This window comes from Delphinus delphis, chromosome 6 (genome assembly GCF_949987515.2).
Source record: "Delphinus delphis chromosome 6, mDelDel1.2, whole genome shotgun sequence".
Lineage (NCBI taxonomy): Eukaryota > Metazoa > Chordata > Mammalia > Artiodactyla > Delphinidae > Delphinus > Delphinus delphis.
In genome coordinates this window covers 46,373,821-46,390,623 of record NC_082688.1, presented here as the reverse complement: position 1 = coordinate 46,390,623, position 16,803 = coordinate 46,373,821, and the positions used below count along the sequence as shown (strand labels likewise).

The 16,803-nt window shown below is 37.1% G+C and overlaps 1 protein-coding gene across 8 annotated transcripts in view; it reads left to right on the top strand.

Annotated features, from left to right (window-relative positions):
* The window catches only part of LOC132427298 (cytochrome P450 1A3-like), an 87,693-nt gene extending 74,576 nt beyond the window's left edge, over positions 1 to 13,117 (top strand). For 7 of the 8 annotated variants that reach the window (XR_009519867.2, XR_011246515.1, XR_011246511.1 and 4 more), the window contains 2 exons: positions 1,296 to 1,378; positions 9,024 to 9,443. The gene's annotated coding sequence lies outside the window, so the exon portion shown is untranslated. Of the gene's footprint in view, positions 1 to 1,295; positions 1,379 to 9,023; positions 9,444 to 12,821 lie in introns of those variants that run through there. The other variant, XR_011246512.1, reaches the window with a different exon arrangement.
* Positions 13,118 to 16,803: the final 3,686 nt, after the last annotated feature.

Below are 16,803 nucleotides of genomic sequence, written 5' to 3'. Positions count from 1 at the left end.
AAGTAGCTTTCTGTGTACCTGACACCTGAGGTAACCATCCATAATCCAAATACCTTCAAGAGGTACTTTTAGATTGATACTCCCTGTCTTTCATATGTCTTGTCATATTCTCAGAGAAGTAATGTCATCCTAGCATCAACTATGTATCATGTGAAATAGCACAGAATATTTCCTGGAACATTTCTTAATTGCATTGCTCCTCTACCCAAAATTGTGCTGAAATATTAGCCAATGGCCACAGTGTTAGGGGAAAAATATCTACTGATGTCCCATCAAAAGTTTCCAAATCTCCTCTCATTTGAAAGTGATGAACTCATGGTAGACTGGTTGATTTTTTTCTTTCCCAAATTTATTTCCTTAAGAAGAAATACAAGGTTTCCTAAACTTGTTTTCTTAAAAATCATTCCTATATTTGTAGCCCAGAATCTGTAGAAAGTGTAAGGTTTTCTTGGGGGGTGAGGGTGGGAAAGTCATCATCTTGATGATATTTTTTAAAATCTAAGATGGGTAGTTTGAGAATGATGAAAATGATATAATTTATCTTTTGCTCTTCAATAATTAGCAAGGTCTTTAAGTTGAAATTTTTAATACTTCTCCCAAATTATATCATTCATGTCATTGATGGAAGTGGAATACTTTACATCATAAAATTTTCTAAATTTCTAGAAAGATGAATAAAACAAGAATTCCAGTCAATAGTACCATCAATTATTTAAATACATCACACATACAGAGTGGCAGAGTATTTTGAAGTTTATTTAATTGGATTGTTCTTCAACACGTGAGATCAAAATAAACCATGATATCTATGTATTTGACTTAGTTCATGCTTTGGTAGTTTTCTAGTTGGTTTGTTTTGAAGGTGGAATAATGGTATTTTGTATTACATTTCCTGTAATCAATAAAACTTATTCTTGGCAATTTTATAGGGATTATAAGTTATTTGAAATCAAAAATACAAATAAGGTTGTCTGGAGAGTCAACTATTTATTTTCTAAAGAACTCTAAGAAAATTGGAACCTAAGTATTTCAGTGATTTCAGGGAATAGAAGGAAAGACATAATGAAAGAAGATTTCAACATAAAAACTGAAAGGTAAGAGGTAATTCAAGGATAAAAGAACTTCAGAGACTAAGTCAAAGAAAATCATGAAAAACAGTAGAGTTCAAGAGCAATCAACCCAGAGAAAAGGTTTTGAGCGGACAAAAACTAGGCATGCATGATGCCTTTGCATTGCATTCCATTCATTATAAAGACAATGAATTAATCAAACCATCTCATTATTTCATCACCTAGCTTTGTCTCGTGTCAAGCATGAAAAATGACTGAGAAGAACAAGTTTCAAAAAGAAAGAAAACTTTGAAGAGTATGAACACACGGTGAGTGCTAACTCCCAAAGACCTGGTTTTTCAAGAATCGTACAGGAAATTAAATAATGATGTAGTAGTTAGAAATATGGGTGTGCTTTTGAGGTTCCCACACCCTCCTAAAGAGGGGAAACAAAATGGATGCCTGTGGTTCTATCAGTATTAAATGGTAAGTGTATGTGTAGGTTTGTAGTCACTACAAACCTCACATTCTGGTCTTATGTTTTGATTTTACCCTCAAGCAATAATTTTCTTTCTATAATTTATGTCAATCTGTAATTTAGAACTTTAGATAATTTTATGCCTCCAAATGTCTAAGTTAAAGGGGGCACCATGGTCTGCACTCAAGAAAGTATAAGGTCTAGATTCCTCACTCTCCTATTTACTGATTACTCACTTTAACTAAATCTCAACTTCAGTGCATTTCAGTTTTGAAATATGTACAATGATAATATCACCTGCCCTACCTTTCCCACAATATAATTGTGAGGATGGAATAAATACATGTGACAAAAGTTTTGTAAGCCCTAAAGTGTAAAACCAATAGAAAGTTTCACCCCTCATGAATGTAGCAGATAGGACTTCACTTCTATCTCTCATTTTAAAGACTTTGTAGTTACATATTTGAGAAGAAAACACTAGGCACTTTTTTTTTTTTTTTTGCGGTACGCGGGCCTCTCACTGTTGTGGCCTCTCCCGTTGCGGAGCACAGGCTCCGGACACGCAGGCTCAGCGGCCATGGCTCACGGGCCCAGCCGCTCCGCGGCATGTGGGATCTTCCCGGACCGGGGCACGAACCCATGTCCCCTGCATCGGCAGGCAGACTCTCAACCACTGCGCCACCAGGGAAGCCCACTAGCCACTTTTTAATGTCCCTGACTGCACGGTGGTTTTGTCAAGAATCAGGCAGTCAGAAGATAAAATTCCAGGTGATCAATCATATACTTCGTTCGAACAGTAACATGATTATTGGCAAGAAGACAACTTTATCATCTATACTCAAAAATAAGCAAACATTATATATATAAGTATATAATGTATACATAATATAAAGTATACATATTTATAAGTATTTTAAATATTCCACTCAAACCAATAAAGTAGTTTGAAGCACTCTATCTGAGATGTCTTATAAATATAGTGAATTATTAATGTTTCTGGTCTTAGTAAGTACAGTTCTAATGTATTTTTCTAAATAAAATGGCCTTAAATTGAAAAATGACCATGAGTAAACGTACCTTTCTGAATCAATATTTGCCTTATTATTCTTGGAAAAATCTACGCAATGTTGTTCAGCAAAGTGCCAATGAAGCTTCTATGCAGGAATCAGAGTAAGATGAATATAACGTGATGACTGTGGTCCCCTTTGAGTCAGATTCTATAGCAGAGTCCACTTTCCTAGTGTGTTTAAACTTTTCCAAATGAAATGTTGTCCATTATCACCTGTTCAAAAATATTGAGAAAATTTAAATTACTGCAATTCAGGAACCTTGACATTGAGTAAATGTTGCACACACAGGCAGACACACACACACACACATTTGTATTACAGCAGAACAGAACCAATTCAGTTTTATAATTTAAATGATAAAGCATTGCTATAGGAGGTAAAACATTTCTACTGGGGCTGCAACACCCCTCTCCACACTCCTTGGTTTGCATTTGCTCTTTTGAGGAAAGCTTAAGCTTGTCTCCAGAATCTCAAATATGTGCCTGAGTGTGTCCTACAGGGTGGAATCTGTTGAGTTTCAGTCTTAAACCACAAAGAATCAGCTAGTTAACCATAAATAAACAGTTGCATCATTACCTTCCCACCTGCTCACCCAGGCACAATGCCCTGTAAAGCTTTCTGTTTCAGAGTTCAGAATCATGGGTAGATAAAGCCTGTTGATTGGCTGGAGATGTACTTTATATCAGCAGTAGCTAGAGCATTAAAAAAACAAAGAGTCTTAATTCAGGTTTACCATGATGGATTGAATTGCCTCCTTACTCAGTTTCAAATAACTCTGCACTGGTCCCATGTAAAGGATTTATTTACTTGGGAACTTATCCAAGTCAGGCAGGTATTAACAGTGCTTCTTTTATCCTCGCTTCTCTCAGTTAGTTTCACCCTTAAAATGTTCCTCTCCACTCTCTTCTACCTCCCAGTCCTGTTTTTAAAAATTATATCCAAATATTTTTTTCCTTACAATGATATTCTTCTAAATCCCATTCTGGTCACTCCAAATTTTGTTAGTTAATAATGTGTCCACAATGGGTTATTAAACAAGAAAGCCATTTTTCATTACTGTCATCATATCATTAATTAACTAAAGAATTTCATTTTAAAATGAAGAAAGGGAGAAAAAAGAATGTTATAATGCAGAAACTGAAACTAGAATTGATTTCACAGATATAAATTTTCCATATCTGTTGCTCAATCACAGGACCTGTGTTGTATTATGTAACAGCCAGTATTGGCTCACCTTTATTCTGTCCAAGCACTGCTAGTAGATTTCCTTTGAGCCTAAAAGAAGATTATCGAGGGCTTCCCTGGTGGCACAGTGGTTGAGAGTCTGCCTGCCAATGCAGGGGACACGGGTTCGAGCCCCAGTCTGGGAAGATCCCACATGCTGCGGAGCAACTAGGCCCGTGAGCCACAGCTGCCGAGCCTGCGTGTCTGGAGCCTGTGCTCCGCAACAAGAGAGGCTGCGATAGTGAGAGGCCCGCGCACGGCAATGAAGAGTGGCTCCAGCTTGCCACAACTAGAGAAAGCCCTCGCACAGAAACGAAGACTCAATACAGCAAAAATAAATTAATTAATTAATAAAAATTCCTATCCCCAACATCTTCTTAAAAAAAAAAAAAAGAATATTATCGGGGGGCTTCCCAGCTGGCACAGTGGTTGAGAGTCTGCCTGCCGATGCAGGGGACACGGGTTCGTGCCCCGGTCCGGGAAGATCCCACATGCTGCGGAGCGGCTGGGTCCGTGAGCTATGGCCACTGAGCCTGCGCGTCCGGAGCCTGTGCTCCGCAACGGGAGAGGCCACAACAGTGAGAGGCCGCGTACCGCAAAAAAAAAAAAAAAAAAGAATATCGGCTTCCCAGTCATGGAAAGTAAACCAGATTGTTCTATTTGATTCCTTATTATTAAAGAATTCCTCAGACAAATGATCTCATTCTAATATAGAGATATCTAATCATTCATTATTCATTTAACAAGTACTAAGTGCCTACTATGTTTCAGGCACTGTGCTAGGGAATGGAACTAATAAGAAATAAATCAAAGAACTTATAGTCTGTTGGGGGAAATAGATATCAAACACATAACTACATAGAAAACTACACAAGGAACTATATATTCACATCAAATTCATTAAAAAGGAGTTCAGTTCCTCTTAAGTCATAATTAGACTAATTGTTTCCTTCTAATCCTGAAAGGGAATGTATGAAAAACAATTAATCCAAACACCTACTATATTTTGAGCTCTGCTCTATGTGGTAGACAAGAATGTCATTTGTAGTCCTAAACAAACTGACCTGAGTTCAAATATTGTCACTTAATTCACTTTTCCTTTAGGAGAAAAAAATAATCTGAAATTCTGTGAACCTCACCTCATTTTTATCAACAGAAAAATGGAGATGGTAGCAATTTCTAACAGGATCTTTTTAAGGTTTAAATTAAAGAAGCATTAAAAACTCAGTGGGTGCTCTAAAGAAGTTTCTAAGACTATGGAACTATTAAGTACTAATGTAAACAAGAATTTGATTACTCAAAGGAATGAATTGGAAAGTTCAGGAGTACATACTGTAGGTTGCAGCTGCACTTTAAAGAATGCAAAGATTTATGGGAAAAAAAGGGAGTGTCTTTACTGGGAACAGGATGAGCAAATGTGCGCAAGTGGGAACAGAGACTATTTGGGAAATGGTAGAGAAATTAGTCTTGTTTGGTTGAGGGTACATGTGAAGCTGAGGACATAGAATGGGAGAGGAAGAGGCAAGCCCTCAGGGTTTAGCTCTTGACTGCAGAGGAGAAGGTAAGAAACAAAATAAAATAAAGCAAACAAAAATAATATTTAGCCATTGCATTATCTTCCCATTTTTAGGTATTTTTAGAGATTAAAGCAGAGATGAAACTCTTACATTTTTACTTTATAAAACATGTTCTGTGTTTTTCTCGAGAAATGATATTGAGGGAAAGAGTTTCTCCCTGAGCCTGTGAACTAAGATTTCATTTGAAGGACAGGTACAGAACCAGGGCAACAACAGGCTCTTAATGAACATGGCAGTTGTTTAAACTTGTCAATTAGAAATATAAATTATTGTATTATTTCACTTCACATAATTTTATATGTATTCTCAGCATTGATGGAATACATATATCAGAATATATATTATATATATATATATATACACACATCTATTTTCTTCCACAGAGTTCTACCTGAAATCATCATTTTCCTTTATAATAGTGCAATTATAATCTCTGAATGTATATGAAAGTAGATCATTACCTTCAGGCATCAAAAAAGCAACATGAAAATATCAACCATTAGGAGAAAAAGAAGATTAAAAATGAGAGATGTTGGTTAATGTTCTCAATAATATATATAAAAAAAGAAAAGCAAGGTGCCAATCTTTATAAAAAGATTGCTTTCTTTTTTTAGTAAAATAAATATTTTTGATTTAGACTTTTTCTTTTAAAGGAAATTTAAATGTTATATTGCACACCAATCTTCCAAGGCTTTGGGCATTTGCTTTCTATTCTCCAGAACCTGAATCAAACATTCTTCTGGAGCTATCAATGACATATACATTATTTAGAGTTATAACTACAAAATGATTTGAATTAGTACCTTTGGGAAATTCACCCTTGACTTAGTGTGTATTCTAAGAACTGATCTGAACCTAAATCTCACATTCCACATGAAAAGTTGTGCTTTTCCTAAGTGCAAAATGGTGGACATTCCTAAGTACTCTTTGTCTCCATCTTTAGAATGAATCTTCTAGAATTTGGGGTAGACTGTAAACCTTAATTGGATACTTCTTGTCCTCCTGACTACAAATGGACCTCTTAGCTAAGCAGTAAACTGGCAGCAATTGGGAGCCTTACAAACCAGTCATGAAATTCCCAACAAAAAACATACTTTTAATAAGCTCTCATTACCTCAAATTTGCTACCTTTGAGGGCTATCCAGTTGAATGTACATCTTATGAAAAGTCATGCAAATTCAGTTCTACTCTTCATCTTATTTCTGTCTATACCTAAATGACAATGCACATCTTATTCAAAGTCAGTCAATCTCTAGCCCAAAGGCTTTTTTATGTTACATTGGAATGGGCTGAGCCAAGAAAGAACATGGCAGTCAACCACGATAAAATGAGAGAATCATATAACGGGACTTTGCAAATAGTGATGTACTGTATAAACTAAAGGCTTGTGATCAGAGTAGCAAAAATGAAAAAACAACAAAAAGATCATGTTGGTGGTTGTACATTGATAAGGACTATATTTTCCCCACCTTCACAATATTTCACTACGATAAAGAATAGATGAAATGAGGTTCTGTGACAATTGTAAAAAGAAAGTAGGCCTTATCTGTTCATGGCAAGTGCTTACAAATTTATAACACATTTGCAAAAACAGCAAATGCATAAATAATTAAACCGATTAACTTTGATGCTACTTATACGGAAAGTAGGATTTGATTGTTTTTTCACATTAAGTCAGTACCAAAGGGAGAATTTATTCTTTGCCTGTTGTTCATGATGGAAGCAATGTACAAAAATTTTCCTTACTTTTTTTTTTTTTTTTTAATGTAAAGATAGAATTTATTAGAGGGAAGGGTTGCTGCCAGAACAGTGGGCCGAATTCCTGGTAGTCTGGGAGAGTCGAGCCTTTCCTTACTTTTAAAATTTCCTATTATCCATAAATCACTGTATAGAATGTAGATGACTTTTTTCCAGCTATACCAAGGGGAAAATAAAGGCAATGCATTGTAGGCTGAAAGTTAAGGATTTTAAACCTTTCCAGGCAATAAAAGTGGAGATACTAAGGAAGACAGTGGATTCCGTCCCTGAAAGAATGTTGCAGACGTTTGTTGCTTGTTCTGAGAAACATTCTTATTGATGTTAAGAATAACCCTACCTTCTTTTGTGTAAAACCAACCAACCATTCTGGTAAAGTCCTCCAGTCATAATACATCAGCTCTCTGTCCCCAGTGGATGGTTTAAGGTATAAGGTATCGGCCAAGCTAGGACAATTGGAACCCTTCCAGGATTTTTTTTTCCCAGACAGGGGAAGGAGCAATGCTCCTCTGATAGAGAAGTGATGAGAAGTGTGAAGGACAAGAATTTTGTCTGTTAAGTTTCCCACCATTAGGAGAAAAACTAGTCTGATTAATGCAGAGATAAGAGAAAGAGACAGAAACTTCAAACAACATGCAAATTCCTAGCTCTAAGAGTCTGAGGGCTAGATCTGTACTTGAGTTACAAAAAAGACCTCTAGTCCTGTTCTCCTCTATTTCCCCCTTTCTGACTGAGCTTGTTGGAGTTCAGTTTCTGCATTAGCAATCCTGACTAATCCAGGGAACTTACATTTGACAGCACAAATCAACAATACCACAGATATTATTTACATTAAGAAGAGGTTAATTTACTTGTAAAATGATGACAAGCTAGTTGAAAAGCTTCCCTTACTTCTAATGCTATCTTGCCCGGGTGAGTTGCTGAGACTCCCACAAGGCTTAACTTGCCAAAACCTTCTCTCTGTGTCTTGAATCTAGTCCTCTACCCTCCTCCCTAGTAAAGCCTACTTGCCATTACCTAGCCCACTGCAAAAGCTCAGTAAGTATTAGTAATTCCTTAATACCATCCGACCTGTTCTGGCCCTTTACATAGACTTTGAACAGTCTGGCCTTTTGCCCCTCTACTGTTGAGAGCTACTACAGTTAGCTTTAGTTGATTTGTCTTTTTTTTTTTTTTAATTAATTTTTATTGGAGTAGATTTGTCTTCTGATCCTCCTCTGTGTGTTCCTGCTTCTATTGGCCAATGTGGGATAAGCTATTCCTCCTGAATTTGACTTTCACTTTTGGACACAATGCCAATCCTGGATTTTTCAAGGTTCTTTTTTCTCACAACCCTTTCTGATCCATATTATGGAGGGATAGATGGGATTTCTTCACAGTATGTCCACAAGGGGCAGAGAATTGAATTTAGATGCTTTCAAAGGTTAAATTTTTACTGCCTTATGTTATCAACTTACTCTGGTTCTTCTTCTTTTTTTTTAATCAAAGATATTGGCTATGATTATAAGAGAATGACCTAAACTATCAATCTTCCATTTATGATCTATTGGCTGCAATTACCTCATAAGGCAAAAGTGCAATTTCAAAGTCTACACTCTAATGAGTAGATTATTTAAAAATTCCATAGGGACAAAAAGTGTAAGTTTTTTGTTTTTTTTTTGGAGTGGGTTCTCTGACATAATACAACTTGTATCATTAAAATGTAAGTTCTGTGAGGGTCGTAGATTTTTGTCTTGTTTTTCACCAAGTCCCCAGTGCTTGGAAGAGGACCTAGTACATGTGATTGCTAACATTTGTTGGAGAGCTCACACATAGTGACTGTAGAGCTGAATTATTTTGCTAAATAATTGAATAAATGTTTGCTTTTCAGTGTGTGTGCCCCTACAACTTGCACAGCCCTGTGGACAATTAGAGAACGAATAAGAGTGCATCCTGCAGAAACTTGATCTAGTAGGGGAGAGCAACAATATAAAAATAGGTACGCTAAACATTCAAGTGAAATGATTCTGTATTCAAGATCCAACCAATGTGCTGTTTGCTTTCTTGAGAAGTAACACTCCTTTCTGTAGAGATTTGAAGTTATGCTATAGAGGATTGGCTTTTGAGCTGTGTCTTAAAATATGAATAGAATTTCCGCAGAGAGAAGCTCAAAGGCAGAGAATGCCTTGCCCTAGAAATCAGTCTTAAAATCTTTTCTGAGCCTTCATGAGACCAGCAGAAATAAAGAATAGTATGTTTCAGTAGCTGAAATAACTTTACTGTAATTTGTTAAGCACTGCAGCTTCTTCAAGACACAAGTATTTAAGCACTTCCGAGTGCCCTCCCATGGAAAAAAATGTGGCCTTTCTACCATTTTTCCTTAAAGTGAAATTAGTAACTTGAAAAAAACTTCTTCTGTTTTTATTTTTAAGAGTTTATGTTTCAGTTTGAAGCATGTGTCACATTAAACTCGAATTGCCTCGTAAAGATAAATACAAGTAATTCAAGGAAAGGAAAGGCATTTTCTTTTCCTTACTTAAGTTTCGGCAGTATCGTGCAATCCCCGGCAAGTCTCCCTCCCCCTCTTCCTCACCCTGTGGCAAATTTTAAAGTCATGATTCATCAGACCACAGTTAGACATTCTGAACTGCGCTGACTCCTTCTGCAAAACAGGTTTGTTCACAAAATGGATTCTTCATTAATTCTTCTCAGCAAATCTCTTGTATGGTAGTGACATTCACGATACAATAGTTCTCTTCAATGCGGTACTAGTTTTCACAAAACCCCATCTATAGAGTTTTAAAAAATACCTTATAGTGATAGTAAACTTAGTACACTCAAGCTACATAGAAATGTAACTTAGATGTTTTTGTTTAAAGGAACTTTAGGAGACACTGCATTTTAAGAGGTCCAAGAGTCAGTTCTTCTGATCTGCATTTCATTTCCGTATTGCAAATATCAAATGCTACAAAGAATATTTGTCTAACCCATCATTTCTAATCCCAGTGAGTTTTTGTGCTCTCTCTTTACTCAACTAAGCCTTTATTCTCTTTACACTTAGAGCAGTTTGAGCAAATTTACCTGTGTCCACGGTAAATATGCCTCAGCTCCAGGCAGCTGACTTCTTGTTCACCCAGATGGAAATTAAACTGAAATGTGCACATTGCAAGCACCTGCCACAGCCTCTAAAAAATGCAAAACCTTAACCAGGCAACAGGATATAGTTTCAAATGGAAGGAAGAGCTGCCTAAGGATCTTTAATTCTCTGGATTGCTTACTATAAACCCATTAGCTGAATTTAAATTTCTTGGGGTTCTTCTGAACCTGGCTATCACGCATGGAATTTAGAATTGTTTCTTTTTCACATTTTGCTTATTTTTAGTCTCTCCAAAAGACTCCTGGTTATGTAGCAGATTTAGGGAAAATGTTAGAATTTGCATGTTTGGCTTTGAGCTTAAAGATGATCTTGGTTATAAAAAGTGTGCAGCTTTTCCTCTCTTTTTTACCTTATATTTTGATACTTATTTTATGGCAATTTCACAACCTTTTGTAGTAGGGATGTATAAAAACTATAAGATATCTTTTATAAAAATTTAAAAAATGATTTTTATATACCAGCTAGCTTCACAGGGGTCACATCCAATATTTTTGTACAATTATGGCATTGAAAGACATTTTTGAACCCTTCAGTTATTAAAATTGGTCTTAAATCCCCTGCCACTGTTATGCATGTCAAAAATGTGGTATGTCGTGGCAAAACTCTACTGTTAAACTACGGTAACATCTGTCTTGCAATAGCAAAGTGAAAGAGGAAAGTAAAATTGCTTTAGGACCTTGTTGAAATCAGATAACCATATACTCTAGACAAAATGGCTTTTAAATTCTTCATAATAATCAATACTTCAGGACACTAAGAGACAACAGTCAAAGGCTATTCTAATGTCCACCGCTATCCAAAACTGTGCAAAGAAAATTTGTTTTTTACTCTCCACTGGTGAGATCAATTTCCTTTTCAACTGCAAGCAGTGCAGGACCTGCACTTTCTGCGGGGTGCACACCAAGGGATTTGTTGGTACTCTTTAGCCACAGTTCTGCAGGGATGACAGGGCAACCCATGGGGGGAGGCATTGGGACCCAGCCACTGCCTCTCCTACAACCACGGGAACATCTAGTCCCAGTTCTGCCACATCATCCAGACCAGGTCAATGGAGAGGAATAAGGAGGAGGAAAGAAGGAATACCTTTTGAACAAAGAGAGATTTCGCACACAAATCCATCGTACATTACGTCTTCTCTCCATTATAATATATGTGTAAATTATCTCTGAAAGCTGGGCCTACAGATTTAGTGGGAGCTATTAAAAAAAAAAAAAAACAATAATCAACACTCAAAATTGGCTAATTCATTTAATTCTCTACGAGGAAAAACTATTAATTATATGGGGACTGTTAGTGGGCCATCTAACCAAGGATGTCCTTAGATAAATAATAAATCTGTAATAGTTTGCTAGGACTGCTGTGACAAAGTACCAAATAGACTGGGTGGTTTAGCCAACAGATATTTAATTTCTCACATTTCTGGAGACTAGAAGCCTGAGACCAAGGTGTTGGCAGGGATGGTTCCTTCTAAGGGCCATCAGGGAAGAACCTGTTCCGGGCTGCTTTCCTTGGCTTGTAGGTGGCTGCATTCTTTTTTTTTGTATTCATATTTTCTTCCCTTTGAACATCGGTGAGGTTTCTTGCCACTGATTTTCCATCTCTGCCCCTCCTAATTAGTTGTCCCACCCGAGGACTAGGTGTTCTCTTTCCTCCCATCAAATCTTCAACTAGAAAGGAGGAAATATGAAAATATCCTTATGAAAATATCCTTAGTGGAAGGGTTATCCCTCATCCCTAAGGGTAGTAATTCTTTTGCTGTACCGGTTCTTCTGTCCTCCCAAATCTTGTGAAAGCTTATTACAATAACTAGCCTGTTTTCGGTTTTGGTTTTGGTTTTAATCTTCAACTCTCTTTCTTTAATAATTAGTCTTCAACTTTCTTTAATTTAATAATTTACTATTCCACTTAAAAATACATCACAATGAGTACGTTGCTGCTTCTCATTTTCCCACCATTTTATGAAAGTGTGAGGTCTAAGAGTTGCCTACACTTCACATTCTCAGCTTCTATGCTCTTTTCAGACCACTTTCTCTCTACTCTGCTTCTGAAACTCTTATCCTGAAGGCCATCATCTCTCTTAATTACCAAATTTAAGGCCCATTTTTAATCCTCCTTCAAAATGACCATTCTGTAGCTTTGGCAATATTACCCACATCTTCCTTCCTGATAATTTCTCCTCTTGCTGTTGTTTCTTCCAGATTACTTTCTCTTCATTTGCTTCCTGCTACTCTGACATATCATCTTCTGTATTTATTTTATTTTGATAGTTATTGTCAAATTGCTCTCCAAACAAATGAGCACCAGCAATGTGTGAGGGTATATCCCTTTTCAAATAGTCTCGCCAGTTAAGATGTTATAGAAAGTTTTAAACCATCTTCAGTCTAATGGATATGTATAGATAGATAGATATTCATCGGTTTTTTAAACAGTATTTCCTTCACTACTGTGCATTTGAACAACTTTTCCTGTTTGGCTATTTGGATTTGCTTCTCTGAATATTCATATTTTCCCTTCATTTTTGTTGTTTTTCAGGTTGCTTGTCTTTTTTCCTCAACAATTTATAAGAGCTCCTGGTATAATATAGATATAAGTCTTGTTAATACATGAAAACAAAATTTGAACTTTTAGTGAGAACCTACTGATTTTGTTTATATTTTTCCACATGTGCATTTTTATGTGTGTGTATTAAAAATCTCCCTCTGTTAATCATATTAGATTTCCATGCATAGATAACAGTTTGCCAACCCAAAGATTATGTATGTTATTTGTATATTTACTTCCATTTAAATCTTAGACCCCTCTGGACATTATTTTTTAATATGGTATGAAATGGGGATCCAGTTTTTCTAATTGTTTCCATTTGAAGAATTGTTTTAAATTACTTGTTTAATCTATTGAGTTCAAATAGAAGTTGAAAATAACATCATTACTCAATTTAAGGATGTGACTCTATTGTTATATAGTCAACTGAGCTTTTCTTTTTAATTAATAGAATTTAGTTTTTAGTGCAGTTTAAGGTTTACTGAAAAATTGAGCAGAAAGTGTAGAGTTCCCATAAAATTCCTCTTCCCCTGGCCTCAGTTTCCTCTATTATTAATATCTTGCATTGGTGTGGTACATTTATTATAACTGGTGAACCACTATTGATACATTATTATTAACTAATGCCAGAGTTTACATTAGGGCTCACTCTTCATGCTGTACAGTTCTATGGATTTTGCCAAATGCAAAATACCTTGTATATAACATTATGATAGTACAGAAAATTTTCCCTGCCCTAAAAATCCCCTGCACTCCACCCACTCATTCTCTTACCCTTCCCCCAAACTCCTGGCAACCACTGATGTTTTTGCACTCTCTAGAGTTTGCCTTTACAGAATGTCATATAGTTGAAATCATACGGTGTACTGCCTTTTCATACTGCCTTATTTAATTTAGCAATACACATTTTAGATTCCTCCATGTCATTTCCTGGTTTGAGAACACATTTCTTTTTATTGTTGAGTAAAATTCTATTGTATGGTTGTATAATGGTCAGTTTATCCATTCAGCTCTTAAAGAATATCTTGGTTGCTATCAATTTTTGGCAATTATGAATAAAGCTGCTACAATCATTTGTGTGCATATTTTTGTGGTAAAATAATTTTCCCAGTTCATTAGAGTAAGTATCTAGGAGTGCGATCACTGAATTGTATCCTAAGACGATGTTTAATTTTGTAAGAAACTGTCAGGCTATCTTCCAAAGGGCAGTGCCATTTTGTATTCCTACCAGCAGTGAATAAGTGTTCCTGCCAATTGGATTTTTGAATAAATGTCTATTACTCAAACTAATATCATCATGCAATGAGTTTATATATTTTTTCTTTTCCATTAGAAAGTTTTGCTGCAAGTAGGTTGACATATTGAATAAAAGAAAAATCATTATGATAGCACAAATTACTAAAGTTTATAGGAGAATTTGTATACAAAATGTTTTGTAATTAAGCTGGCATTAGAAAACCCGAAATTCCACGTGAAATGAGAATGGGCACCACATTGTTCTTGATTCCAATGATCTCAATTGCTGATGACCAGGTCAATAGTGGGGACCTGCTGTAAGGCCATGAGACCATGGCAATTGGTGCTGACTTCTTCCATGTCCTATGCAGTCAGCCCCTGAAAGTCATGCCCTTCAGTGACCACGCTAACATGGAGGCATCTGAGCAGATTCAAGCACACTGTATGGCCTAGAAGACCCAAAGCTCTCGTGTTCCTCCCAGGACTGAGAATTGCAACCACCTCTTTAGGTCAGACCAATTACTCTGTGCATGTGGTGGTGGTGGTGGTGGTGGTGGTGGTGGTGGTAGGGGGTGTGTGTGTGTGTGTGTGTGTGTGTGTGTGTGTGTGTGTGTGTATATAAGTAAATTTATTTCAATTTAAAATATTTTTGAAAAACTAAAATAGATAAGCTTTGCCTGTTTGTGAACATTGTGTAAAGAACCTGAATATATAAATAATTCCTACAAATCAGTGAGAAATAGGCAGATGACCCATTAGAAAAATGGACCAAAAACTTGAACTGGAGCCTAAGAAAGAAGTGACTCACAGAGTGAGTCACTCACAGGGTGACTCACAGAATGGAGGACACTTCTACCACAGAAGTCCACCCACTGGAGGGAAGGTTCTGAGCCCCATGTCAGGCTTCCCAACCTGGGGAGCCAGCAACGGAAGGAGGAATTCCTAGAGAATCAGACTTTGAAGCCTAGTGGGAATTGATTGCAGGACTTCGACAGGACTTGGGGAAGCAGAGACTCCACTCTTGGAGGGCACACACAAAGTAGTGTGCGCATCAGGACCCAGGGAAAGGAGGAGTGACCCCAGGGGAGATTGAACCAGAGCTACCAGCTAGTGTTGGAGGCTCTACTGAAGAGGTGGGGGGTGGCTGTGGCTCACTGTGGGGACAAGGACACTGGCAGCAGAAGTTTTGGGAAGTACTCTTTGGCGTGAGTCCTCCCAGAGTCTGTCATTAGCCCCACCAAAGAGCACAGGTAGGCTCCAGTGTTCTGTTGCCTCAGGCCAAACAACCAACAGGGAAGGAACCCAGCCCCACCCATCAACAGTCAAGCAGATTAACGTTTTACTGAGCTCTGCCCACCAGAGCAACAGTCAGCTCTAACCACCACCAATCCTTCCCATCAGGAAACTTACACAAGCCTCTTAGATAGCCTTATCCACCAGAAGGCAGACAGCAGAAAGAAGAAGAACTACAATCCTGCAGCCTGTGGAACAAAAACCACATTCACAGAAAGATAGACAAGATGAAAAGGCAGAGGTCTATGTACCAGATGAAGGAACAAGATAAAACTGCAGAAAAACGACTAAATGAAGTGGAGATAGGCAACCTTCCAGAAAAAGAATTCAGAATAATGATAGTGAAGATGATCCAGGACGTCGGAAAAAGAATGGAGGCAAAGATCAAGAAGATGCAAGAAATGTTTAGCAAAGACCTAGAAGAATTAAAGAACAAACAGACATGAACAATTCAATAACTGAAATGAAAACTACAGTAGAATGAATCAATAGCAGAATAACTGAGGCAGAAGAACGGATAAGTGACCTGGAAGACAGAACGGTGGAATTCACTGCTGTGGGACAGATTAAAGAAAAAAGAATGAAAAGAAATGAAGACAGCATAAGAGACCTCTGGGACAACATTAAATGCAACAACATTTGCATTATAGGGGTCCCAGAAGGAGAAGAGAGAGAGAAAGGACCCAAGAAAATATTGGAAGAGATTATAGTCAAAAAGTTCCCTAACATGGGAAAGGAAATAGCCACCCAAGTCCAGGAAGTGCAGTGAGTCCCATACAGGATAAATCCAAGGAGAAACAGGCTGAGACACATAGTAATCAAATTGGAAAAAATTAAAGACAAAGAAAAATTATTAAAAGCAGCAAGGGAAAAACGAAAAATAACATAAAAGGGAACTCTCATAAGGTTAACAGCAGATTTCTCAGCAGAAACTCTACAAGCCAGAAGGGAGTGGCATGATATAATTAAAGTGATGAAAGGGAAGAACCTACAACCAAGATTACTTGGCAAGGATCTCCGTTCAGATTCCATGGAGGAATCAAAACCTTTACAGACAAGCAAAAGCTAAGAGAATTCAGCACCGCCAAACCAGCTCTACAACAAATGCCAAAGGAACTTTTCTAAGTGGGAAACACAACAGAAGAAAAGGACCTACAAAAACAAACCCAAAACAATTAAGAAAATAGTCATAGGAACATACATATACCTAATTACCTTAAACGTGAATGGATTAAATGCTCCAACCAAAAGACACAGGCTTGCTGAATGGGTACAAAAACAAGACCCATCTATATGCTGTCTACAAGAGACCCACTTCAGACCTAGGGGCACATACAGACTGAAAGTGAGGGGATGGAAAAAGATATCCCATGAAAATGGAAATCAAAAGAAAGCTGGAGTAGCTATACTCATATCAGATAAAATAGACTTTAAAATAAAGAAT